The sequence below is a fragment of the Protopterus annectens genome, chromosome 2.part1 (assembly GCF_019279795.1).
Source record: "Protopterus annectens isolate FY-2018-M chromosome 2.part1, PAN1.0, whole genome shotgun sequence".
Classification (NCBI taxonomy): domain Eukaryota; kingdom Metazoa; phylum Chordata; order Ceratodontiformes; family Protopteridae; genus Protopterus; species Protopterus annectens.
The window spans coordinates 1324036818-1324045045 of NC_056729.1; positions in this window are offsets into that span (position 1 = coordinate 1324036818).

Sequence of the window (8228 nt, forward strand, 5' to 3'; positions counted from 1 at the left end):
GAAGTACTACTGCTGGCAATGTGAAAGGTAAATGATTGTGCTGTACAGAATATTAATGCATAATCTGAAGTAAGTGAAGTCTAATGTACTGCCGTTTCATCAATGCATTGTGTTATCAGGACACATGCTGTTTTACTGTGGGATTTGTGACTGTCACTTAGGAATGAAAAATCATGGCAGTATAAATACAGAAAAGTGATAGGGCAAGGATTTCAACTATCTTCTCCAACAGCATAAGATGACAGTGTAATGATAAGTGCTTGCATTTCTATAAGGTATGTGTGGATGATGCTGTACAGGCACTACACACTCTTAATGGGGTTTGGTTTGATTTGCAGTATGTGTATGAAAATAGGTGTTGTCTCAGCATACATGTTTTGTACTCAGATCATTGATTTATTTGTGATGAAATTAGGCATGTTTTTATTGCTGTGTTTGACTTGTGAGTGGATCAAGCTTCAATATATTACGTGTGTTTTTTCAATGAAAATGAATGATGCAGCAGTTGGGATCCAGACAGAGATTACATCATTTTAGCCATAAGGAGAACAGCAAACTCATGGCAGTACTTATGGCAAAGGTTTATTTTGTAAAAGGGGGACCAAAACAAGCTGAGAAGGCAAAGTCATGTAACTAAGTGGTTATGTATATAAACACCGTTGGTGGAAGGAACTGCACGTTAACACATTGCAAGAAGAAAGCCATTGATATGGTACAACATGCCAGAGCAAAGGCAAGGCAGAATGCAATTGACTGTAGCACTACTGGGAGGACCTCAAAAATGTACTTCTTTAACACCTGATGAGGAGTACTTCCTCTCCATTCATGAAGGTGACTGCAAAACTGAAGAATACGGCAGAGGCATAATCAGAGGTGGTGTGGACACTGGCTATTACACATGTCTGCAGCACCAACAGCTATCTGTTCATGAAGATTAGTCTGACTACCATAACATATTTTCAGAGACATGACTGCTCAGGTGAAATGATTATATGTAATACAGGACGTTTACTATTAAAAGGTGAACCCTCCACCTCTGCACATAATGACATCGAACAGAGTGTGCATGGCAAGTTTCCTCCACAACTCGTTACACAGCATACAGTAGTGCACTTCACTAGTAATGTAGTCAGTTAATGATTTACAGGGTTGGCAGCAGAACTGAGCAGTTCCACTATACCCATACATTTAGAAGACATCAGCAGTAGAACAGCTGATGATGATGATATGATTATATTTATGAGATAGCCAAAGGAAAGTGACACACAGTTGCCAAGTTCGTGGCGGGATCTCATACTCCAGCACATGTCAGCATCTCTGCAGGAAGTAACACTAGATCACAAAGTCAAGTACACGGTGACATTACACTACATTCATACACCTCAGTACCTGTGCCTCCAGATCCACAGGACCACCTTCTGGATGATGGCAGAAAATCAGTGCTAACAGTGTCCACAGTGACACCTTTACAAAGGGGTGCAAGGTGCAAGCAGATGGTATAGGTACCTCAGAAAACATGTAAAACATTGGCTGCCTAGCAACTCGTGCTGAGATACTAAGGCTCAGTGCACTGCCATAAAGAGTCAACTAGACATGGTCAGAGTAGTGCATAGTGGACATAAGGATTTCCAGCACTACATGAAAGTGGTTGAGAGCAGGGGTAATTCTAAAAAAATTCACACTAATCCTTAGTATAATGAAACACCATGCATCCATGCCTCTGTCTGCTGTCCTACACTGGTGAGGACTTACCAGACTCAAAAAGAAATCAGTGTTAGAAGGGGAAGAGGATGGGAGTATTGTCTGGGCAAGTGGGAGCATATCACATCTCACTACAAGTCCTTCTCAGAATGTTACAGGAAACAGTAGGGAGGAACAAACACAAAAGGATTTATGCAGCCATGTCAGCATTCATCTTCATGTAGCAAAACCTCTTGTTTGAGGTCTCAGTCCTACAGCACGATATGTTCAATGTCTTCAGGATTACCTGCATCAAGTAGGTCATGTCATCACAGCAAGTCAGCATCTAGCTCACAAGGATGCCCCACCTTGAGATCACGTGCACCTTTACCTACTTTATCTTTACCAGACGTTGTGTATGACATATTTGACCTTGACCTACTGAAACTCAGATATTTTAGTTACTTAAAATGTGAAGTGTAGCATTTCAGTACCATGCCTTTCAAAACACAGATGTCAGTGTTTACCTTCAAAGGCAATTTGTAAAAAAAAATAAATAAATAAAAACAAAACAAAAATTATAACTGCAAGTATTAAGAGGTTTTGTATATGTATGTATATCATTTCATTAATGCTAATTTTTATAATAAACAAAAAAAATCTAGAAATAAAGATGGACACCATTAACATGCAAATTGCAATTTTTAACACTAAGACTATATCCATTATCAAGAGTTTCAATTGAGCAATAGTAAAGCATACAGCTACACAGACCATAACATAAATAATACAAATTATTAAGAGGATAACATACACTTGAACACTAAAGATTACATGAGTATCTTGCCATCTACACTAGCACTGTTGCCACTTCACCTTCAGCATTGCACAAATGATGATTTCTATTTCTGAGGACACAACTTGGTGTGTATGACATAATAAATAAATCTGATGTGTAGAATGACAACAGAGGGCAGTAAATCATGATATGTCAGTTAAAGCTGAAAAAAAATGCATAAAAAAGTGATACTTTTTCCTTTCCAGTGCAAGATAAGAACTCATATTAAATGCAATTTTAGAGATTGCAATGCATATATATATTTTTAAATCCTGGCAGTCATCTACTGAAATAACACTTTTTAATAAATTTGCTATTTGACCATATTCTGTACATGCATAATGAATTACAGAAACCAATCAGAATTTCTTCTGCAAAACAGTAAAAAAAAGTGAATATTCCTGATATGATCAGCAACAACACTTCCGAAAGTTCATATAATATCAACGACCACACAAACACCAGTGAGTAACAGCTCAACTTTCTAAAATTTAATGAAAAACAGACAAATCTCACTTCTCTAGCGCCTCGGCCAACAGCCTTTACAGAGTAGAAAAAATGAAGCACATTCAAAGTGATATATATACTAAACCTTATCAATTAATACATTTAAACAATTAATTAATTATTCAATTATAAAAACTTAAACTTTTAAAGTTACAATACTCATATAAAACTATGCCAGTTACATTCCTTATTAAGTCCATAAGGACTTAAAGTATTATATTTCATAATTAAAAGTGATTCTTTTTGTCTTAGCACATTTTTTTGAAGAGTAACATTATTAAAATGTAATGGAACATGTTCTAGAACAGAAACCTTCATACAGTCTAAATTACCATAGTGTTCATTGTTAAAATGTTCTGAAATAGGACTATTCATTTTTCTATTTTTCACATCTCTAACATGTTCCTTTATCCTTTGAGACAATGTCCGTTTGGTTTCACCAATATAATATTTTTTGCAAGAGCAAAAAATAACATAAATGACTCCTGTACTAACACAACAGTATTTAGCTCTATTGGAGAATTAATACATTTAAACAATTAATTAATTATTCAATTATAAAAACTTAAACTTTTAAAGTTACAATACTCATATAAAACTATGCCAGTTACATTCCTTATTAAGTCCATAAGGACTTAAAGTATTATATTTCATAATTAAAAGTGATTCTTTTTGTCTTAGCACATTTTTTTGAAGAGTAACATTATTAAAATGTAATGGAACATGTTCTAGAACAGAAACCTTCATACAGTCTAAATTACCATAGTGTTCATTGTTAAAATGTTCTGAAATAGGACTATTCATTTTTCTATTTTTCACATCTCTAACATGTTCCTTTATCCTATGAGACAAAGTCCGTTTGGTTTCACCAATATAATATTTTTTGCAAGAGCAAAAAATAACATAAATGACTCCTGTACTAACACAACAGTATTTAGCTCTATTGGAGAATTTTTTCCATTAATTTCTTTTATTTCCATATTTATATACTTACAGATGGAACAATTATTACATGGGAAGGTACCTATCTCATTAATATTAGCTAACATAATGTTTTTCTTTTCCTTATATATACTATGTACCAGAAAATCTTGTATATTTCTGCCCCTCTTATAAGATATGACTAATTGTGTATTTCTCAATGAAATAATTTCCTTCTTAACAAAATCCCAGTATTCTCTTATTATACCATTAATCACAGGAGAGAAATTAGTATATTTTGTTACAAAAAATAATTTATCTCTATTTTGTTCATTGTTAATATATTTTATAGGTCTATATTTATTATTTAATTTTTCCTTATTAAATACTTCATTAAAGTTGTTCATAACATTTAATTTATTGTAGCCTCTGTCAATAAACATATTAGCAGCTTTTAAAGCTTCACTAGAAGCTACTAATTCATCACTACTAAGTCTTTTAATTCTAATAAATTCTCCATATGGAATAGCTGTTAGTGTATGAGTAGGATGACAACTGGTGCCACACATTTTCCAATTAATTTGATTAAATTTTCTATGTATATCTGTAATTATTTTTTTACCATCTATTCCAGTTAGGGTAATATCTAAATAATTAATTTTATCTGCTATACAAGTGTCATCAAACTTAATACCAAATTCATTCTTATTCAGATCATTAATAAATATAGTAGATAGACCATATCCCCCATTACATATAAAAATTAAATCATCTATAAATCTATAATAACCAATAACATGTTTTTTTAAAAAAAGAATGTCTATAAATATATTTATTCTCAAAATGGCCCATAAATAAATTGGCATAAGCTGGGGCAAAAGCAACCCCCATAGCTGTTCCCTTAAGTTGTTGATATAGGGTGCCATTAAACTCAAAAATATTATGGGTCAAACAAAACTCTATGAGTTCCAACATAAAATGTGTTCTGGGATTGTCACCCATAAAGGTTAGTATTGCTTCCAAACCAAATCTGTGTACTATATTTGTATAGAGACTTACTGCATCAGTGGTAATAAAATACATGCCTGATGACCAGCAAATATTCTTAATTTTGTTAAGAAAATCATAAGAATCTTTAATATATGAGGGTAATTTAACAACCTCTTTTAACAAAATTTCATGTAGTAAACCACACAGGTTATATGTAAAAAAATCAAAAGCAGACACAATAGGTCGACCAGGAGGTCACTCCAAATCTTTGTGTACCTTAGGTAAGCAAAAAAATTTTGCTACCTTACTATTTTTAACTGTAATTTTATGGTCTATATCTATTTTAGTAAAATAGTGTAACCTGACACCCTTATTAAGCAAAGCTTTAAAATCTCATTCTGCTTTTAAAAGAAAAGCAGTGTCAGTCACCAAATAGGTCTCTTTATCATTTAAATGTCTCATGCACATGTCATAATAATCACAAGAGTTAAGAACCACCAATTTCCCTCCCTTGTCAGATGGTTTAAAAACAATGTTATCATTTCTACTTAACTGTTGTAATTTATACCACTGATTTTTAGTTAAATTAAAACATTGTTTTTTACATAGAAAATCTTCAAGTTCTTTTTCCAATAAAGTGTTGAGAAAAACATCAAATCTCTGAATGTTCACATTTTTACAAGGAGGCACAAAAAAATTACTTGTTTTTAAACTGCTAGTATCAAATAAGCTATATGCGTTATTATAACCTTCGTTATCCGAAGTACACGAATAAAAAGAATCTTCGCTATCATTTTCACTGCTATTACACATATGAGAGTTATTACAATCACATTCTAAATTCATACCTTCATTTTTTGAAAAAAAGAAGTCCCTTAGATTCATTTGACGATATAAATGGAACAGTTCTATTTTTAACTCATGTTTACGTGGTATACAGGTAGGTATAAATTTAAGTCCTTTCATAAGGACTGATAACTCTGTATCATCAAACTGATAATTACATAAGTTAATAATATATTCATTAATAAAAGTCTCTGAACATAATTTATGTCCATCTACCTTTTTTAAAATGTCTATCGCCGGGTCTCTCTGGCGTTCCGAGTTCTGCCATTCTCTCTTTCTGGGATTGTTGTTGAATCCCCGTTGTTCCGTATAGGTCCTCCGAAAGTTTTCTGAATTAGCTGCTCTGGGTAAATCAGGAAAGTCTTCTATCTCCCTTTCATCTTCATCAAAAGATGAAGCACCGCTTTCACCTGAAAAAAAAACTCTTGTTCTTATATTGTTCCGAAACCGGATTTCCTTTTTGAAAGGTAACATTCTTTCGCCTAGATCTGGGGTTAGTGAAGAGCACAAACGCCCTCTTGTGGTCATAATCACGAATATCTCTGTTCAACTTGTATTTTTTTCTGTCAATAAGTTCTTTTTCATAGTTGGTTAATTTAGTGTTAATATCAATCAAAAGATTTTCCAAAACAGAATTTGAAGTCATATTGACCAATTGTTCACAAGTTGATTTTGTTTCAGTAACCAGTTTGTCTCTTTTTACATTGTCCCGTTCAATGAGAATTGAAACCCATTCTAGACTGCAGCGATGGGCTGCTGCAATCCATCTTTCATGGAACTTTTTTTCTGTTTCATCATTTAAGTCAAAAGGGGAAGAAGGTTTTTTAATGGACCTAAGTCCACGTGGAGTTATCTCTAATTCACAATATCTCTGCAAACTTCCGATTTTATAAAAAATAGCAGTCTCTTTAAATATCAGTTTTTCTAGTTTAGAACACAGGTCCTGTACATCAGGGTTATCTGAAATTTCAGACTTCTTACCCACCATAGCAAATGGATTCAAAGAATTTCTTTTCCGTGAGTCTTCCCATTTCTTCATAATGCCACTGCCAGCATTATTGGATACATCAACACCTGTATTTTTATTTCCATGGAAATGGATATCTCCATTATTAATTGTAGTAGTACTGGTAGTATTCATACATTGACTAGGTTCACCATTACGGTTGGGCAACTCCATGCCCGATTCTCTAAAAATCCTTGGAAAGGAGCACAGAGACTCACTGGTCATATTCAACAACAACACTTCTGAAAGTTCATATAATATCAACGACCACACAAACACCAGTGAGTAACAGCTCAACTTTCTAAAATTTAATGAAAAACAGACAAATCTCACTTCTCTAGCGCCTCGGCCAACATATTCCTGATATGATGCCTTATGATATCACTGAGCAGGTGTCAGTGAGCAATCAGGCATAACTTTTATAAACTGTAATAAGAATAACTGTTCTGAAAAAAAAAAGTATTTAATGATAAGAGGGAATGTTTGGTGAACTCAGGCCATGCACTATGCAGTATATCCCACACATAGCACTGAATGCATCAGTTATGCTCTCCATGTTTTCTATAAAAAAACAAAACACTAACCTAAATGTCATTGTCCATAGTTCTGCACTAGATGGCACCTCTTTGCTGATGCATTCATATACTGTGCATGAATCTACCACATGGGATCCCTTACCACTACTACTACTGTCAGCTGGACACCATTACTTATAGTACAACCTGCACTGGGAGCTGCAGTGACATCATGGGTCACTTCATCACCAGACCAGTGCATGATCATGTTGTGGAGAATGCAGCACACAGTAAACATCCTGCATGCAGTAGCTGGGTCATACTTAAGAGCAGCCCCAGACTCATCGAGGCAACTGAAAGTGCTTTTAACATGCCAAATACTCTCTGAATGACAATACAAGTTTGCAACAGGGTTGTATTAAAATTATCTTCTGTAGGTCTCCTATGATTTCCCACTGGTGTCATGAGCCATGACTCTAGTGGATATCCTGCTTCACATGAAAAACAGAATAAAGAAAGAGAAAAAGGGAGGAGACTAGACAAGGGGAAAGTGTTTTAGTATTAAGCAGTACCCTTTACTATGAATAACTAATTAAATATTATGGACATCATACTACGCAGGGAGAGGCAGTAGAGTGAGCTAGTGTACCAGATATGGGAATCATGTGCACTGCCAGGAGATGTTGATGATTTCCATGCAACACACAGTACTTGGCAGTTGATGGAAGGATAGCCCTTCTTATTCTAGTACTACTTCCCCATGGACTTGATGGGGCCAATGGATGCATTCTATTGCACCAAACACATCAGGGACATGTGCCACCCCATAAAAGGCATGCATAGTCTGGGCCTGGTCCTAATCCACATTGTACCAAGGGTACATCCAAGAACTGCTGAGGTATCCTCAAAGCAGAAGTCTATGAAA